Here is a 16,394-nt window from a genome sequence, read left to right on the forward strand (position 1 = left end):
GGAAATACTCATTTCTGGAGCCCTTAAAGCAGAGAGGTCATCAGTGTGAAGCTGTCAGGGGCCACCACGGGAGCAGCTTCCGTGAGACACACGTGGAAAAAGCAAGCAGAGCAAAAGGACCAGTGGGTCTAGGTGTCATGGTAAGAGACCCTAAAGCCACCCAGGACAGCTCAGCTACATGGGCAGTCCCTTGTTGCCAAAGCCGATTTGGGACAGGTTTTGAGTGCTAAGAGCTTCTTGGGGACCTGGCTCATCGAGGATGTCATCCGCCTTCCGGGCAGACAGGGATCTGAACCTTCTCTAGAACTGTCAACCTTCCAGCTGACACACAATCTTGGCTTTGATAAGAGGCTCAATCCTGTACACTCAAATGACAAGCAAGATAGGGCAGTGATCTGGTCTCCTAAGACAGCGGTTCTCTAAATGTGGTCCCCAGACGCTGCGGTTCCCTGGGGTTGCCAAGGGCTCCACAAGGTCAAAAATATTTCCACAATATTCAGATGTCACGGGCCTTTTTCTCTGTATGGACAATTTGTGCTGATGAAGCCACGGCAACAGTGGGCGAAGCTGCCGGGGCCTCAGGGCGCCCCAAGGCAACGGCACCAAACCCTTCGGGCCGCTGGGTGTTCTTCACCACTCACAGCAGAAGACTCAGAAGCTTCACTTAAGAACGTCTTTGGTTGGGGGGCCTGGGGGACTCAGTCGGTTAAGCGGCCGGCCGGCTTTGGCTCAGGTCATGATCTCGCAGTTCGCGAGTTTGAGCCCCACATAGGGCTCTGTGCTGACTGCTCGGAGCCTGGAACCTGCTTCAGATTCCGTGTCTCCCTCTCTCTCTGTCTCAGAAATAAAAATGTTAAAAAAATAAAAATTTTTTTAAATGTCTTTGGTAAAGCTGTGAAAACCACCACTTCTTGGCCCTTGAGTACACACATTTCTAATATTTTGTGATGATGTGGGAAATCCACAAAAAAGCCCTTCTGCTACAAAATGAAGGGTGATGGTTGGCTCGGGGTCAGCTGGGCATGATCTGTGCACTGTGCGGGGGACCCGCTGCTTCTGTCACTCAGCAGCACCGTTTTTACTAAAAGACCAGCTCAGAGACAAACCGTGCTCGTTTGAACTTGGGCACCTTGCAGACAGACAGACGTGAACAAAATGAGTCTGTCACTTCAAGGAAAACTTGTAAGAATTGAGCTTTCAGGCAAAAATCAGAATCGGGGAAATCGGTATCCTCCCCCGGGAACCTGACAGCTTCCAGCTCCTTGAAGGTTTTCCTGAGATGGATGGTGACGGTAAGGAAAGGGATCTTTTGAAATTGTAGGATTAAATCTGCACTGTTTAGAAGAGGAGCCTACCTTAGAACCAGTATTCTCCTAGCGTGCAGGGCCTAACGATATAAAAGCCTGCATGTGTAAAAGACCCACCCAAAGTGCAGGACAGATCAAAAGACTGTAAGTACCAGAGTATGACAAGTTCACTGGCAGAGTGTCAAACTCTACTTGGCAACAAACGTTCAAGAAACTGCTGCTTTTTGGTGAAGCACCAGAGGAGAACATCCCTAATTTGTACCCAAACACTCCTCCCTTCTGAGTGAGGCCAAGTTTCTTTCAACGACTGCGACCAAAACAACATAGCTCAACAGGTTCAAAACAGAAATCTGTATGAGACCCAGCTGCCTACTAAGCCAGACGTTAAAAAAAACTTACGAAAACGCAAAAACACCCCTCTTCCTGCTAATTTTTTTGTTCTGGGAAACAGTTGGCTTTCGTAAAAAAAAAAAAAAAATAACACTTTAGGCTAACACGTAACAGGTCTATCGTTATCTTTAAATGAATAACATTGTTGACATTTCTCAGTTTTCATTCCTAACATGGTAAATCCTGGTAGATGTTAAGCTCCTTGGAGTCCTCAACGATTTTGTAAAGCATGAAGGGCTGTTCTAGCGGGACCCAAAGGACGAGGGCTTTTGTGCAGCGTGTGGGGAGCAGAGCCCACAGAGCACAGATGTGACTGGCCTGAGATGCTCTCCCACACCAGAGGGCCCGGGGAACAGAGCCCTGTCCCTCCATGGGAGTGCCCCCCACCCCGGAGTCCCCCCCCCCCCCCACAGGCAGGCATCCACCCCAGCATCCAAATCTGGGCGGTTCCCGAGCAGGACAGCATGCATGCATTGGGGTCCTTGTCCTGCGTTACTTTGGTCTGCACGATACCCCGTTTTAAGGAATGACCCTCCCGACCCCATGTGTGGGAAGGCCGCCCACGATTACGGGCAGAGCGCTCTAGTGGCGCACTCACAGATGACATGTGACCCACGGTGTGCAAACCACCGTCTCCCCTGGGACTCCGGCCATGGTTCCCTCTGGAGAGGTTGTCTCTGCTCAGAAGACAGGAGCTGCCCAAGCCAGCCGGGAGCCCCAGGGGCCGCCTGCCGCTCCAGGGAGAGCCCGAGGTCAAGGCCAGCCCAGGGGAGACTGGCGGAGATGGGGGTGGGGAGGACCCAGACCTCCAGGTGGAGACAGGCTGACGGAAGGCAGCCCCACTCCCACCGGAGCTGAGTTGTCAGGAAAAGCCCTTGAAGGCTTTCTGTGCTAAAGAATTGCCCCCAAAGCTGTCCCTGTCCTAATCCCCAGAACCTGAGAAATGTGTGACTTCACATGGCAAGAGGGACTTTGGGGGCATGATTAATTAAGCTAAGGACCTTCAGGTGAGGAAAGTGCCCTGGACTCCATAGGCGGGCCTGGTGGGGGACCCAGGAGTGTCAGAGGGAAGCTCAGGTGACCACAAAGCAAAACAGATCCTCCCCCACGCAGCCCTGCCCACACCTCGACTTCGGCCCAGTGAGACGGACCGTGGACTTCCGACCTCCAGAACTGAAAGAGAAGAACTCTGTGTCGTCCTGAGCCACCCAGCACGTGGTACCATTACAAAAGCCACAGGACACACAGGTGCGCTTCCGAGCAGCGAGCAGCGGAGGCCTGACACCCAGCAGGAGGGCCACCTGCCCAAGAGACCTGGGAGGCTCCCAGGGCCAGCTGCTGGGCTTCCCACGGGCACGGCTGCCACCTGCCCTGTACTGGCCAGCCACCTGCATAAAGGGATCTATTTTCCCGTGTCCTTGGTACCTGGCTCATCATCAGAACTCAAAAAATTTTCATAAAATCTAACTGAAGTCTCAATAAAGTTGACTCCCTTTTTTTTTTTTTTTTTTAGGGAAAACGTCTTCCCATGCACTTGTTATAAAACTGGGACATTGGGGCGCCTGGGTGGCTCAGTCGGTTAAGTGTCTGACTTCGGGTCAGGTCATGATATCACAATCCGTGAGTTCGAGCCCTGCGTTGGGCTCTGTGCTGACAGCTCAGAGCCTGGAGCCTGTTTCAGATTCTGTGTCTCCCTCTCTCTCTGACCCTCCTCCATTCATACTCTGTCTCTCTCTGTCTCAAAAACAATAAACGTTAAAAAAAAAATAAAAAAAAAACCGGGACATTAATTCATACCGAGCAAGCGCCGCAACAGCCTGAAGCTCGCCGTGTAGGAAGGCCTTCCTGCCTCAGGTAAAGCGTCGCCTCTGAATGGGGCCTCTGCACGCTGCCTGTAGTGTCTGCCCAGCTCTGGGGCCGTGCCCCCTTGCAGGCCACTGAAGACCCTGCCCACTTGGCCCAGATTCCTGACCGGGCACCTCCTTCCCCTCCTGCCGGCGACCGCACTTGGCCGGCAGGTGCCGAGGAACACTCGCGTTCTGGTCCACCTGGCAGGGAATGCGCATCCACGGGAGTGCCCCCGGCACAGCAGGACCCACACCGGGCAGAAAGGCATCTGCTCTGAAGGGAACAGCCACCCAACCAAAACAGTGAGCTGGGCAGGTGGAGGTAGACAGCGACAGTCCGAGTGGGCGGTGGAGGGAGAGAGGACACCGGAGACACAGGCTCCTGGGGGTGGAGACCAGGCAGGCACAGAACTCTCCCCTTCCTCCCAACCCCCACAGAACAGCTGCCACCTGACCCTCCCCCACTCCACCACCCCTCTGCCTTTGCTACAGTCCCTCATAGATACCATGACCTCTCTGCTCCCCTCAACACACATACACAAGGCCCCTAGAAAACCCACACACATCCTTAGAAGTCAGATCCGATGCCACTTCCGCAGGGTGGGCACCCCCAGCCCCCTCCAGTGGCTCCCCCACAAGGGAGCCTGTCACAGAAGTCACCAGGCTCCCTGAGGCTCCCCATCTCTCTTGTCCTGCAAGACTGAGCTCAGTGAGGTCAGGGCTAGGTCCTCAGTGAAAACCTTTCCAATGACGAAGTATAATTAAATTGTGCCGTGCAGGAATCAAGGCGGCTACAGAGGAAAGACAGAAGGACCTCTGGGGTTGGAGGAAACAATAAAGAGAAAACATCGAGGGCTCTGTGCTTCGAGCCTAGGGAAAGGGCTCTCTGGGGGAAAAACCATACAAGAAAACGCACCAGTTTTCACGAGTTCCCACAGTGAGCTGGGCCCTCTCAAGCCTTTCCACGTGTGTTATTCCAGCAACTGTGTAGATAAATGTCCCTGACGAGGACAGTGAGACTCAGGTTAAAGGGCCAGGCCAAAGTCACACAGCTGGTCGTATATGACCATTACAATCGAAGCCAATGAGACACCAGCCGAGGACCCAGGCTTACCCCCACTGCCCTCAGGCTTCAGGGAAGTCTCCTGCCCTCCCTGCATCTGTCTCCCACCTGTAAGATGAGAGGGCTGGGAGGTTTCCTAGAGGGCTCTGCTTCTGCTCACCTATTCCGTTCCAGTGCATGCAATGGTGAAGACCCGCCAAGTGCCCTGTTGTTAAGAATCTAAAAATCCGGGGCACCTGGGTGGCTCAGTCAGTTGAGCATCTGATTCTTGATTTCAGCTCAGGTCATGATCTCGCAGTTCGTGAGTTTGAACCCCATGTCCAGGCACTGACAGCATGGGGCCTGCTTGGGATTCTCTCTCTGCCCCTCCCCCACCCTGTCTCTCTGTCTCTCTGTCTCTCTCTCTCTCAAAAATAAACTTAAAAAAAAAAATCTAAAAATCCAGTGGGAGCAAGAGTGAGCAGCACACAGAAGATGAGCCTAATCAAGTCTCTGTTTTTGTTGGGGAGAGGGGGGTGAGGGGACAGAAAAGGGGGCTTGGGTGCTGAACAGGGCAAGCTGGGACAGAGTTTCCCAATGGTTTACCAGAGAAAGACGGGCAGGAGCCACGAGGTGCTGTGCAGGCTGAGGGAAGCTTCTTTCCAAGAAGTGAACAAGATTTGGGGTGCCTGAGACCAAAAAGCTTTGGGAAGGTTTTCTGGGAGCAAGTGAGGCCTAGTTAAGCGCTGCCTTGAATTTGCTCATTCAAGCAATCTTCTTTGCATACCTACCACGCGCCAGGGCCTGGAGACACCGCCCTGAAGGTAGCAGACCAGCTCCCTGCCCTCACGGGATGGATCTGGTGTAAAGCAGAAAGAGGAGATAAGTTAGCACACAACGAAGGCAGGGTGTGATCTATGAAAATGACAGAGGTGGTGAGGGTGTAGCGAGCTGGGATGGAGACTGGGTTGGAAGTGGAGCCGGCTGTCCACAATCACAGGACACATGCAACACGGAGACCCAACCCCTCTGAGAATGCAGCGGTCTTCTACGGAGACAGGCGGTGGAGACATGTGCACAGGTGGGGCCTCTGACTCATTAGGAGCGCTTAGGAGAGCAAGCATGCGGGAGGGGCCCAGGTGGTCAGCTCTTAAGTCGGTCAGGAAGTCAGCGACACGGACAGCGGAAGGGAAGGCAGGACCAGCAGGGCAGACAGAACCTCCTGCAAGAGCCAGAGTCTCGCAATCTCCGCTGGGCGGCGGCTCTGGGATGCACCAGCAGGGGATGAGGGCCCGACCCGGGAACAAACACCCTGCAGGAGTCCCCCACTGCTGTCCGGCCGGGGAAGGGCAGCGGGATGCCGAGTGCAGTGGGCCTACGTTCATCAGGGTCTCAGCAAAGCCCAAGTCGTCCGCACCGCGCTCTCGTCTTAAGCCGAGCGGCTGCTGACGGACGCCAGGGCCAAGGGCAGAGGGCGCGCAGGGTGAGCCCCAAGGAGCCCCACTGGAACCCCGGGCCGCACCAAGGGTCAAGACAGGGGGCGGGATGCCACTGACGCGGGCTCCCTGTCCCCGCGGAGGGACGCACGGAGCACCCCTAGCCCGGGCCCCAGCCCGCTCCGCCGCCCGCAACGCCCCGGGCCCCGTCCAACCTCCCCCGCGGCGCCAGCCAGCGTGGTTCAGCCCGCCGCGGACTGCGTTACCTAGGAGACGGGCCCGCCGCCCGCCGCGGCCGTGCCCGGCGCGCCGAGGCCCAAGCTATTGAGGAAGTGCCCCCACGACCGACCCAGAGCCCCGCCGGTGCCCTCGGGAGCCCGCCGGAGCCGCAGGCCTAGAGGACAGAGGACCGGCAGAGGGTCGCCCAGTCCGCCACCACCGCGGGAGTAGCCTCGGCAGGCGGCGCGCCGCGCGCTCGCGCCCGGAGCCCGCCCCGCGTCAGCATTGCTGGCAGGCCCGAGGGACCAATCAGAGCCCCAGTCCAGGAGCTCCGCTCCCGTAGCGCCAGCCAATCGGCGCAGCCGCGGGCCCGTCCTGATTTGCATGGCCGACGACCCCTTCAGCCAATTGGAATATGACTGACGTGAAGGCCAACCAATGAGAAGACAGCAGAGGCGTGGCCCAGGGCGTCCCACGAGGTGTGGATGCTGCAGGCGGAACCTGGCCGAGCGAGCGGGATTCGGGGGCGCTAAAGTCGCCGGGGCAGGGCGGGAAGGAAGATCCGGAGCGGGGCACAGGATTCGGAGCTGGAGCCCCCAGGTGAGTGCAGGGGGACCCCGGCGGGCCGCGCTGGCCACCGCCGTGCGCCGGGAGAGCAGCGGCGGGCACCCGCGAGGCCCGCGCTGATTCTCCATCTCCTCTTCCACAGCGCGTCCCCGCGCCCGCCTCCGTCCTCACCTCCTCTCCAGCCGGCTCACCTCCTTCTCCATCATCTCCCTTCCCCCATCCCGCCCGACCTTTCAGCTCCCATCCTCGACCCCTGCCCCAAACTTCATCCCTCCCCTCGTCCGGGTGCCCTCCTCCCCACCTCTGCCCCCTCCCCTTCCTGCAGCCTCGCCTCCCCCTGTCCCCAGCCTTCCTTCCCATCCCTTCCCGCGGCCTCTGCGCAGCCCCATCCGAGCGCGCCTGGCCACGGACCTCCCCATCTCTTCTCCTTATTGCTTCTGAAGGCTCATCCTGCCTCTCTCTCCCGATCCTTGTTCCCATCCTCCCATCCAGTCTGCTCCCAGCCCCTACATCTCTCTCGGTGGGCGCTCTCCCCCCACCTTTCAGGTCCCCAGGTCCTTGGCACTTCCTTCCTGCACCAGTTCCTCGGGCTACCTACACACCCAACCCCACCCCACCCCACTCCACCCCGTGCCTAAGCCCCTTCCCCATCTTCAGCTTCTCTTCTTTCCCTACCTCCCTACCTGCTGCTGCTCCCGCAGGATGCAGAGACCCAGAAGCTGCACCGTTTCGTGCTGCGGTAGCAGCAGCCAGAGTACCTGCCCACCTTGCCACCCTCCCACCCAGTCACACCCTGGCTCCGCTCCTCCTGGCGCTTATCCTGGGGGATCCCGCGGGAGGACTGCACTTCACCTAGAGCATCCTGGGGGGCTCCAGGTGGGAAGCCCCTTAGCACCCTTTCCTGCCTTCCTCCCTGGCCACCATCTCCCTCCCCACCCCACCCCCACTTTCCTGTTCAGCCTCACTTTGTGATTCAGCATTTTCGGGGTTGGTAACTTTCTTTGCCTCCTGGCCTGACAGAACTCCACTGCGGGGCTGAAGGCTGGGGGTCTTGACCTTGCAGTTAGTTACAAGGGCCACCTTAGGAAAGAGACCCGAGCTGCCTGGTGGGGACATGGGTGGGGAGCAGGGGACCCGCCAGTGAGGGCTGCCTTCTCTCCCCTTCATTTGTCTGTCCTGTGTTGAACCGCATCCAAGGGGAGATGACATAAGTAATAGCTCTTGGGGAAATGGGCTATTAGCATTTATGGAAATTAATACATCCACATCTGAAGAGTGAGAACACCAAGTTCAGGCCACAGCTGTCCCAGGGTCTGTCGTTTCGGGGTTTCTTCTTTCTCTGCAACTTCTCCTCCCCCTCAAAAATGCCATCCCCCTTCCAGTGCCAAGAGCAAGCTCCCACTCTGCTAACACATTGCAGGGTTGGGGGACCTGCGTGTGGAGAGTCCCATCTGCCCTCCTGGTTGTTGCTTGGAAAAGCATCCACCTGCAGAGCCAGGCTTATGTGCAGTTCCTGGGCTCCTGCCCATGTGCTGTCTCAGTGAGGGGCCCAGAGGGCATTGGCTCCCCAGGTTGCGTCCATGGGAACACTCCAGATCCACACCCAGCCTCAGTGGCAGTGATGGTGTTTGGGCTGCAGCTTGTTCCTGCCTGGAAAGCAACCCTGGGGGAGGCCTCCCCTATACAACTGAGGTTCAGCTGTTGTGTTTCTCTCTCCCCTGCCAGTTGCCAGAGTCTGTAGACACTCCTCGGCAACCCCCCCCCCCCCCCCCCCCCGCCCAGGACTGAGCCAGGCCGTGGGGGATGGGAGGGGGGTTATGAAAAATGTGAAACCCAGGTCTTGTGCTCAAAACCCTTTGGGTCTGAATGTGGAGCCTGGTTGGGAAGAATTGGGCACAAAAGTGATTGCACACCACAGGTGTGGCGAAACGGGATACCACTTCCTGCCTTGCGAGGGTCCCAGCCGGCCATGCGCTCTGGGAGCCTGAGGGATGAGTGAGCTCTGTGGACAGGGACAGCCTGAGAGGCTGGCTTTCTTTGCCAACGATCTCCAAATGATTCAGGAGGAAGTGAGTGGCACAAATTTTGATTTGGCAGTTTCCGGTAGGGGCTCAGAGGGAGTGGGGGGGGCTCCTCCAGACTTTCTGTTAGTTGGTGCTGGGTCCAAGGCAACCGGACACCTCAGAGTGGCGAAGGAAGGCCTCCTCTTTGTTGGAACCTGTGTCACGCGTTTCGTTTCCGGGGACTCCGGCTGAAAGCAGCACGTGTTTAGTCCTTGACGACATTCTCAGTGACCTTCATGTCACCAAAGGTCCCAGAGAAGAGTGATTTCCTGGAGTCCCTGAATAACAGGGCAGGGCAGTGGCAGCTGCAGGTGGCACTTGGGGAGGACCATCTCAGAAGGTGTGGGGGGCCAGAAACACTGAGCCTCCCTCCATCCCCTCTCCCAGCAGCCAGGGGGTCTCACCTCATAGAGGCGAAAGGTCTTGGCCATCTTCCCCCCTAAGGGAGTCCACGGAAGCCCAGAGGCAGAGACTTCTCCAAGGTCACCGAAGGCAGGGGTGGATCCAGACCCTTCACACCCCACTAATGGAAGCCCAGGTCATCTTACCCTCTCCCAATCGGAAGAAGCCAGCACCCTGTGATGTGCCCAACCATTGGATTCAGCTGCCCTTTGGTTAGGCCACTCTGAGATGTTGCTGACATGTATAGAGGAAACCAGTGCCCTGGGGTGTGTCTGAGTCACTGGGGAGCTGTTGTGGGGGGCAGGGGGGAATGTCATCAACCACAGAGAATTCTAGTGATACCATCCTGCTTGGCCTGGCAGGTCCCCAGAGCCAGGGCGCCATGGTTCCAAAGAGGTCATCAAAGAGAAGGCAAGGGGCCAAGGCACCTGGCAAGATGAAAAGAGAGAAGAGTCTTAGGTCATCCTGGGCCTGCACTTTGGACCTTGCTCTGTGACAGATCTTTGTAAATCACCCTACAAGGTGGGCTGGTTAGCCAGGATGGGGAAACTGAGGCACAGAAGGGTGGAAAGACTGATCCAGCCTCCTAACTCCTAAGGAAACCTTGATTCTGTTCCTGCTGTGCCAAGACTCTGAGACAGGTACCACCCCTCCCCCTTCCCACCAAGCTCCGGAAATGCCGGAAATCCCCGCCCCCCCCCCCCCCCCCCCCGCCCCCCCCCCCCCCCCCCCCCCCCCCCCCGCCCCGAGCTCACACACACAGATGGGTCTCAGATCCACAGCAGGGCCAGGGTTCAATCCCAGCTCCCAAGGGACATGGAAACCCACCCTTTTCAGGAAGGGGAGCCTAACACACTCTGCCCTCCATTCACTCCAGGTCCTGCCTTTCTCTGGAGCACTCTGTGAACAGAGGTGGTCCTTGGCCGACCTCTCTTGGCTCAGCCACTTCAGGGGAGGAAGAGGGAACAGGGCCTCCCCAGGAGAGAGAGCACCCCTGGGACCAGATGGTGACCCACCTGGTCATACTGTCTCTGTGGGGTAGCTTGAGGCTTCCATTCAGCCTGCCCTTGGCAGGTAGGAGAGTCTCCCTGCCGGGTGGGCGTGAACAGCTGCCGTGCCTTCTTACACTTTACCACTTCCTGTGGGGCTCAGCTGAGAGCTGGCCTTCCTCTCCCTGTATCCCAAGGATGAGCTCTGGGCCCAGTGCCCCACAGCCATGAGGGTGCCCCACAGCCACACCCAGCTTTCTAACTCATAGCCCCACAGGATGTGGTCTCAGGAGGCTCTCCCTGCTCTGCCAAATCATCGCCACGTACTTAACCCTGGAGACCCTGGCATGCATGTGGGCTTGTGTGTGTCCCTCATAGCACAGCCAGTCCCCCAACACCTGTCTTGCCCACATCCCTGGCCCCTGCCTCCCTTGCCGTCCCCCTTGCAGCCAGCCTGCTTCTCTCTCACCCCAGCACACAGGCACCTGCAGACTTGGCTCTCGATGTCGTGCGAGGTACAGATAAGATTGGGGCAAGAGAAGAAGCGGAAAGGGGGGACTATCTCCTCCAGCTTCGTACCCATGCTGCAGACTCAGTTTGGTCATTTTCTCCACGGAAATCTTGGGCCCTGGCTGCTGGGCAGTCATCTACCTGGAGGCTGAAAGCTAGGCAATGCCCTACTTCTCAGATCCCTGCCCTGAGTTCAAGACAGAGCAGCAAAGTGTTCGTCACTAGGCCAGTTTCCCCAGTAAATGAGCACATAAATACCGAGCCCATAAAGACCCCTAAATACCGGGTCTTGTCCACAGGGCCCTCGGTCACCAGTCTGGCCCGTGGACCCTGGTGGGAAGTTAGCTCCGCATCTCCCTCAGTCTCTGGCTCTCGCCTTCTCAGCCATCTGGCTTCACACTCTTTCTGGATTGGCGAAACGAGACTATGTGAGTAAAAGCATAGGGACGATCCATGTCTCATAGCAGGGTGTCCGGTCAATGTCGGCTACCCTGCCACCTTCCAAATGATCGCCCTACCTGGAGCCCAGGGGGCTCCCTGGAAGGCTTGAGCAGTGACTCGGGTCCCCTTTTGAGTGACTTCATGATCCCCCCCAGGGCTGCTCAGAATGGGCCCAGCCAGCCACTTCCATGGGGAGGGGGTGCCGTCCCGTTGCCATTGCAGAGAAGAGCCTCTCTGTGAATGGAGGGACGCACCTCGTCCTGCCCTCCCTTACCTCAGGCCTCCTGGAGGGCCAGGCCAGTCTGCCCGGCGACTGTCTGCACGCCCGCACACCCTTGCAGTGGGCACTGGGGGGGCTGCTGAGCCGCTGTCTGAGCGTACCCACTCCCGTCACCGCAGCATGTTTCCATGTTCCCTCGGCAGCTGGGGGATCCTTCGGAGCAAACTCCAGCCCTGATGCCCACAAGCTGTCAAATGCAGCCAAGGGCAGAAGGATCTAGAATTCTGCCTGCGAGCCATGCTTTCCTGAACGCTCTGTGGTGGCAGGGCCTCCCTGGGAACAGTGCCCTTCCCGCCCCTTCTAGATGGAAGAAAATCGGCTATACTAGAAGGCACGAGCAAGGAGATTCTGATTCTCCAGCTTCACTGGTAGCTGTGCACACAGTGTGACTGCAGAGCGGGGAAGCAGGGGGCTCCGGGGGTCCCAGGGCTCCAGATGTGCCAAGGGCCATGGGCGCACACGCCAGAACCGCAGGGAGGAGCACCCGGAAACAGTCCCCCAAGGGTCCTGATGAGGCTCCATCTTTCGCCAGCACTGGTCCAGGGGTTCTGAGACCTCACTTTGAGAAACACTCCCAGCTTGTTGTGTTTATCGGTGAACTTGCGGCTCTCGCTTCTCCCTAAGGCAGCTCACAGGGAAGCTTCGGTCATTGGAGGCTCCGATGCCAAGGGCACCCTGGGGCTTCCTCGAGTCTCAGGAATGCGTGAAGCCCACTTCTCCAGGAGTGACCTGCTACACCTGTGTCATCTGTGACCTCAAATCCTGCTTTTATCTTGACAAGCGTGACAGGGTGTCATTGTCAGTAGCGTCGTGGTCCTCTCGGAATGAGGTTTGTTGGTTGGGGATGCTGACGGTCCGTGCACTTGTCTGATGGAAGCCAGGCTCTACAGAGGAGCGGGCTCTGTCCCTCTGGTCTCATCCTGTGGCATCTCGCCTCCCCCATCTCGGTAGCCTGTCTCCCACCTCTGCTCCTGGCTTCTTCTCCCCGTCCCCCCAGCCCCGGGGGTATTGCCTTTCCCTCTCAATGAGAAGAAGGTATTTTTAGTCACCCTGGCCAGGAGGTGTTCAGGTGTCAGGGACAGCAGGCCCGGAGCCATCTCTGTCCCTTTGCTCCTACAAAGGACACATGATACCCGGAACAGAATTGCAAATCCCAACCCAAAACGGCCACCTTTCTTCAGGGCCACAGGCAAGCTTTGACTTTCCTGGAGCAGCAGACCCCTCCCCGTTTACACCTGTTGGAGAAGGGAGCCAGGGGTGACTGGGGCGGGGGGGGGAGTAGGGGGTCCCAGCTGCCCCAGCCAGGGCACTTTGGAGGCACCGGGTTGCCCCCTCACTGTGCTTCCCCTTCATGCTGAAAGGTGGGTTTAGGAGAGGCCACCAGGGCACGCGGGGCATCTGCTGGGGGACGTGCACCCACTGTCCTAACAAAAGGATTTGTTTGCATGAGATGCGTCAACCATCCCAGGCCTGATGTCACAGCCCGAGCAGCTGTGCTTGCCCGTAGGAGATGTTGTGCTCCCAACCCCGGCTCTGTGCAGTTGAGGCCTGTGCCGGGAAGTTACCCGTTCCTTCGCTGTCCCAAAAAGGTGTGGATGAGGCCACATCGGCTGGGGGAGAAGACGTGGGGTCCGGGACACATGGGTGCCCCTTGGGCCACAACAGAAGTGTCTTCAGGCCGGGCAGGTGCCACCAGACAGCGTGCATCCTATGTGGTCAGGAAGAGACGTGAGGCTGAAGCCAGAGTGTCAGGGGGACATAGGACGGGGCACCATTCTGGGCAGGGAGAGCTGCATACAGAAAGATGAGGGACGGGGTGCCTGGGGGGCTCAGTTGGTTAAGTGCCCGGCTCTCGTTTTCCACTCAGGTCATGATCTCACGGTTCGTGAGTTCTAGCCCCACATCAGGGTCTGGGCTGACAGTACAGAGCCTGCTTGGGGTTGTCTCTCTCTCCCTCTCTCTCTGTGCCCCCCCCCCCACTCACTCACTCTCTTTCAAAATAAAGAAACTTAAAAAAAAAAAGTGCAGGGACAGCGAGAGGTACTGGCATGACCTCAGGGAAAGGACACTGGGCCAAGCGAGGAAGCGTCTAGGGGGCTGCTCATCTTTAGAAGATGTTTCCTGCCTCTTCTGTGGGGCTGAGCTGGGTCATTCATACAGTGTGGGGAGAGGGAAGCTGACCAGGTCCCATGAGCGCCCCCAGCCCTGCCTTGAGGGTCCCTCAGGTACTACCACCTTCCCAAACACGCACATTCACACAGCCCAGGCTGCATCTCACCCATGCTTAGAAGGTTCTGGCAAAGCCCACAGAGTGCCCCTGGGAGGGCTGCAGAAAAGAGGGTTTCTCCCCACCCTCCTGCAGGCTGGTAACCATGGTAACCGCTGGAGGTGCCCAGCCACCTGCTGGGCTGTATGGGTGTGAGGGCCTGGCTGGGCCCCATGGTATGCCCACGTGGGTCCCGGGGTAGCAGCCTGTGTGAACAGTAGGAGAGGGGGCGGCAGGTGCAGCCCAGGCTCTCACCCAGCACTCTGCACGCAAAGGCATCACGAGCCAGGGGGCCCTTCCCCCAGCCCCTCACAGAGACGAGGGCACCTGTCCCCCCGCTCGGCCAGAATCCCTGGTCTCTAACACAGCCCCAGTGTGAGCAGGCACTTTAACTAATACAGGGCTTTATTTCACTCAGCATTGCTCCTCCAGCCAGTGGGCGTCAGCAAAGTCCCTTCAGGCCCCTCAGTCTGGTGCCCTGTAGTCCAGCGACCCCACTTTAGGAAGAAGGAACCAAGGCTCAGGGAGGAATCCTACCTGTTGGCTCCTGACCGCTGACCTGTGTTGGGTCCCTGAGCCGCCTCGCTAGCCTCCTGTATGCCTCTGCACTCCATAGTGGCCATTGTGGCTGGTGTCTGGGCCCTCCTAGACCGTGTGCCCACGAGGACAGGGCATGTCTGTGTCATCACCGCTGCAGCCCCCAGCTCAGCCCTCAGGGGGGACGCGCCAAAGCAGGCTGTCAGCGACCGTCAGGAACAGTGGACACTCCCAGAGGGCAGGGCAGGGTGGACAGTGGCACACGGAGCTCCCGTTCGCCCAGCTGGAGGCACCCTCTGCCGAGCTGGGCACGGGTGCAAAAGCGTGGCCCACGGACCTAGAACAGTCAGAGAAGGGAACCCTCTGGGCAGAAACCGAACCTGTGCCATGGTCCCTGGGACCCCGCTCCATGCATTGGACCGTCCTTAGAGGAGGGGCCCACCCATTGTGGGGGCTACTCTTGCAACCCCAGCCCAGGCCTTCCCACTTCCTGAGCCAGACAGCCTGTGCCTCGTTCTCCAGGGAAATGCTCGTTTCCCTGTATGTGTTGGTGAAATTGCCTGGTGCCAGGGCATCGCCCCCCGCTCCCCCCACACGGGCCCCAAGCGCACTCGCCTGCCCTGGGCTGACCTCACAGTCTCCCGAGTGCCCACAGTCCCTTGAAGCAGCACACTCCGTGCCTCGGAGGCCAGACTCACCACCCAACTCCCTCACGGCATTCATGCCCAGGGCTCAGAGCTGCAGAGACAGGTAAATGCCACCGTCCAGATGAGTCCGTGAGTTCCCTGTGGCTCAGGAATGAAGTCGCGCCTCCCACCCTGGCACTGCCCTCCACCAGGACTGCTTTTGGGGCTCCCCTTCTGCCCACTCCTCCACCCCAGGAACCTCCAGAGGCTCCACTTGGAGGAGCTGAGCTGCGGCACGCTCCCCACCTCATGGGCTCTGGGTCCTTAAGCTGAAACCATGGGACCAAGCCTGGGTTCCCTGGGGGCGGGCAGAGGCCACCCCCACCGCAGGCTCCCTCGTTTCTTCTCCCCCATACTGGCTACCCGCCAGCAGATCCTCCCCCAAAGTGTCTTACCCACCACCGGATCCAGGGCACGATCCTGGCACACCCTGAACACCAGGCAGTGCCCCAGGGGGGGTCAGGGCAGCCACGGCCTCTGGGCCTGGCACCCAGCCAGAGACGGCGGCACGTGGGGACTGAACCTGCATGCTGAGACAGCTGCGGTCCTGGGGCCGGCAGCACCGGCTGATGGCCACAGCCTCCCAGCCGCCTGGCGTCTGAACGGACGGCCTCTGTCCTGCAGCCCCTCAGCCTCCCGGAACAGACCACATGTTCAGTGCCCAGCAGCCAGGATGCGCCTCGTGTTTTTACAGCCAAGCCACTTAATTATGCGGAGATAATTCCTCCTAACTGCAGACACTGTCCCAGAGCATCCGGATTGAGTGGTCCCAGGTGGCAGGTAGAGAAGGCCATGGCCCCACCAGCAGATTTGCAGGGGAGCTGAGGGCCCGGCAGTTTGGGGGGGGGGGGGACCTGAATAGCTGAACGCCTTTTGTTGTGCTGTGAGAAAGAGCTGGCACTTCATCTGGATGTTGGAAGATGATGTTGATGGTGACATGGTGATGATGGGGATGATGGTGGTGGTGATGGTGATAGTGGGGATGGCGGTGGGGATGGGGGTGATGGTGGGGATAACAGTGGCGATGGGGATAATGATGGTGGTGATAGGGAGGACGATAATGGGGGTGATGGTGGGGATGGCAGTGGTGATGGGGGTGATGATGGTGGTGCTGGGGAGGATGATGATGGGGGTGATGGTGGGGATAACAGTGGTGATGGGGATAGTGATGGTGGTGATGGGGAGGACGATAATGGGGGTGATGGTGGGGATGGCAGTGGTGATGGGGGTGATGATGGTGGTGCTGGGGAGGATGATGATGGGGGTGATGGTGGGGATAACAGTGGCGATGGGGATGGCAATGGTGGTGATGGGGAGGATGATAATGGGGGTGATGGTGGGGATGGCAGTGGTGATGGGGGTGATGGTGGGGATAACAGTGGCAATGGGGATGGTGATGGTGGTGATGGGGA

General features: G+C 58.6%; 2 protein-coding genes across 9 annotated transcripts in view; one reads left to right on the forward strand and one right to left on the reverse strand.

Annotated features, from left to right (window-relative positions):
* Positions 1-6,512, reverse strand: part of NPHP4 (nephrocystin 4) — a 111,416-nt gene extending 104,904 nt beyond the window's left edge. For 3 of the 5 annotated variants that reach the window (XM_086715500.1, XM_086715501.1, XM_086715497.1), the window contains exons 1-2: positions 6,289-6,512; positions 5,378-5,445 (exon numbers count right to left, since the gene is read on the reverse strand). The gene's annotated coding sequence lies outside the window, so the exon portion shown is untranslated. Of the gene's footprint in view, positions 1-5,373; positions 5,446-6,288 lie in introns of all 5 variants that reach the window. The other 2 variants (XM_086715498.1, XM_086715499.1) reach the window with 2 other exon arrangements.
* Positions 6,513-6,726: 214 nt separating this feature from the next.
* KCNAB2 (potassium voltage-gated channel subfamily A regulatory beta subunit 2) overlaps positions 6,727-16,394 on the forward strand; it is an 86,009-nt gene continuing 76,341 nt past the window's right edge. For all 4 annotated transcript variants that reach the window (XM_086715507.1, XM_086715514.1, XM_086715513.1 and 1 more), the window contains exon 1: positions 6,727-6,841. The gene's annotated coding sequence lies outside the window, so the exon portion shown is untranslated. The remainder of the gene's footprint in view (positions 6,842-16,394) is intronic.

Source organism: Puma concolor, chromosome C1, assembly GCF_028749965.1.
Source record: "Puma concolor isolate L17-30 chromosome C1, mPumCon1.1.hap2, whole genome shotgun sequence".
NCBI classification, from domain to species: domain Eukaryota; kingdom Metazoa; phylum Chordata; class Mammalia; order Carnivora; family Felidae; genus Puma; species Puma concolor.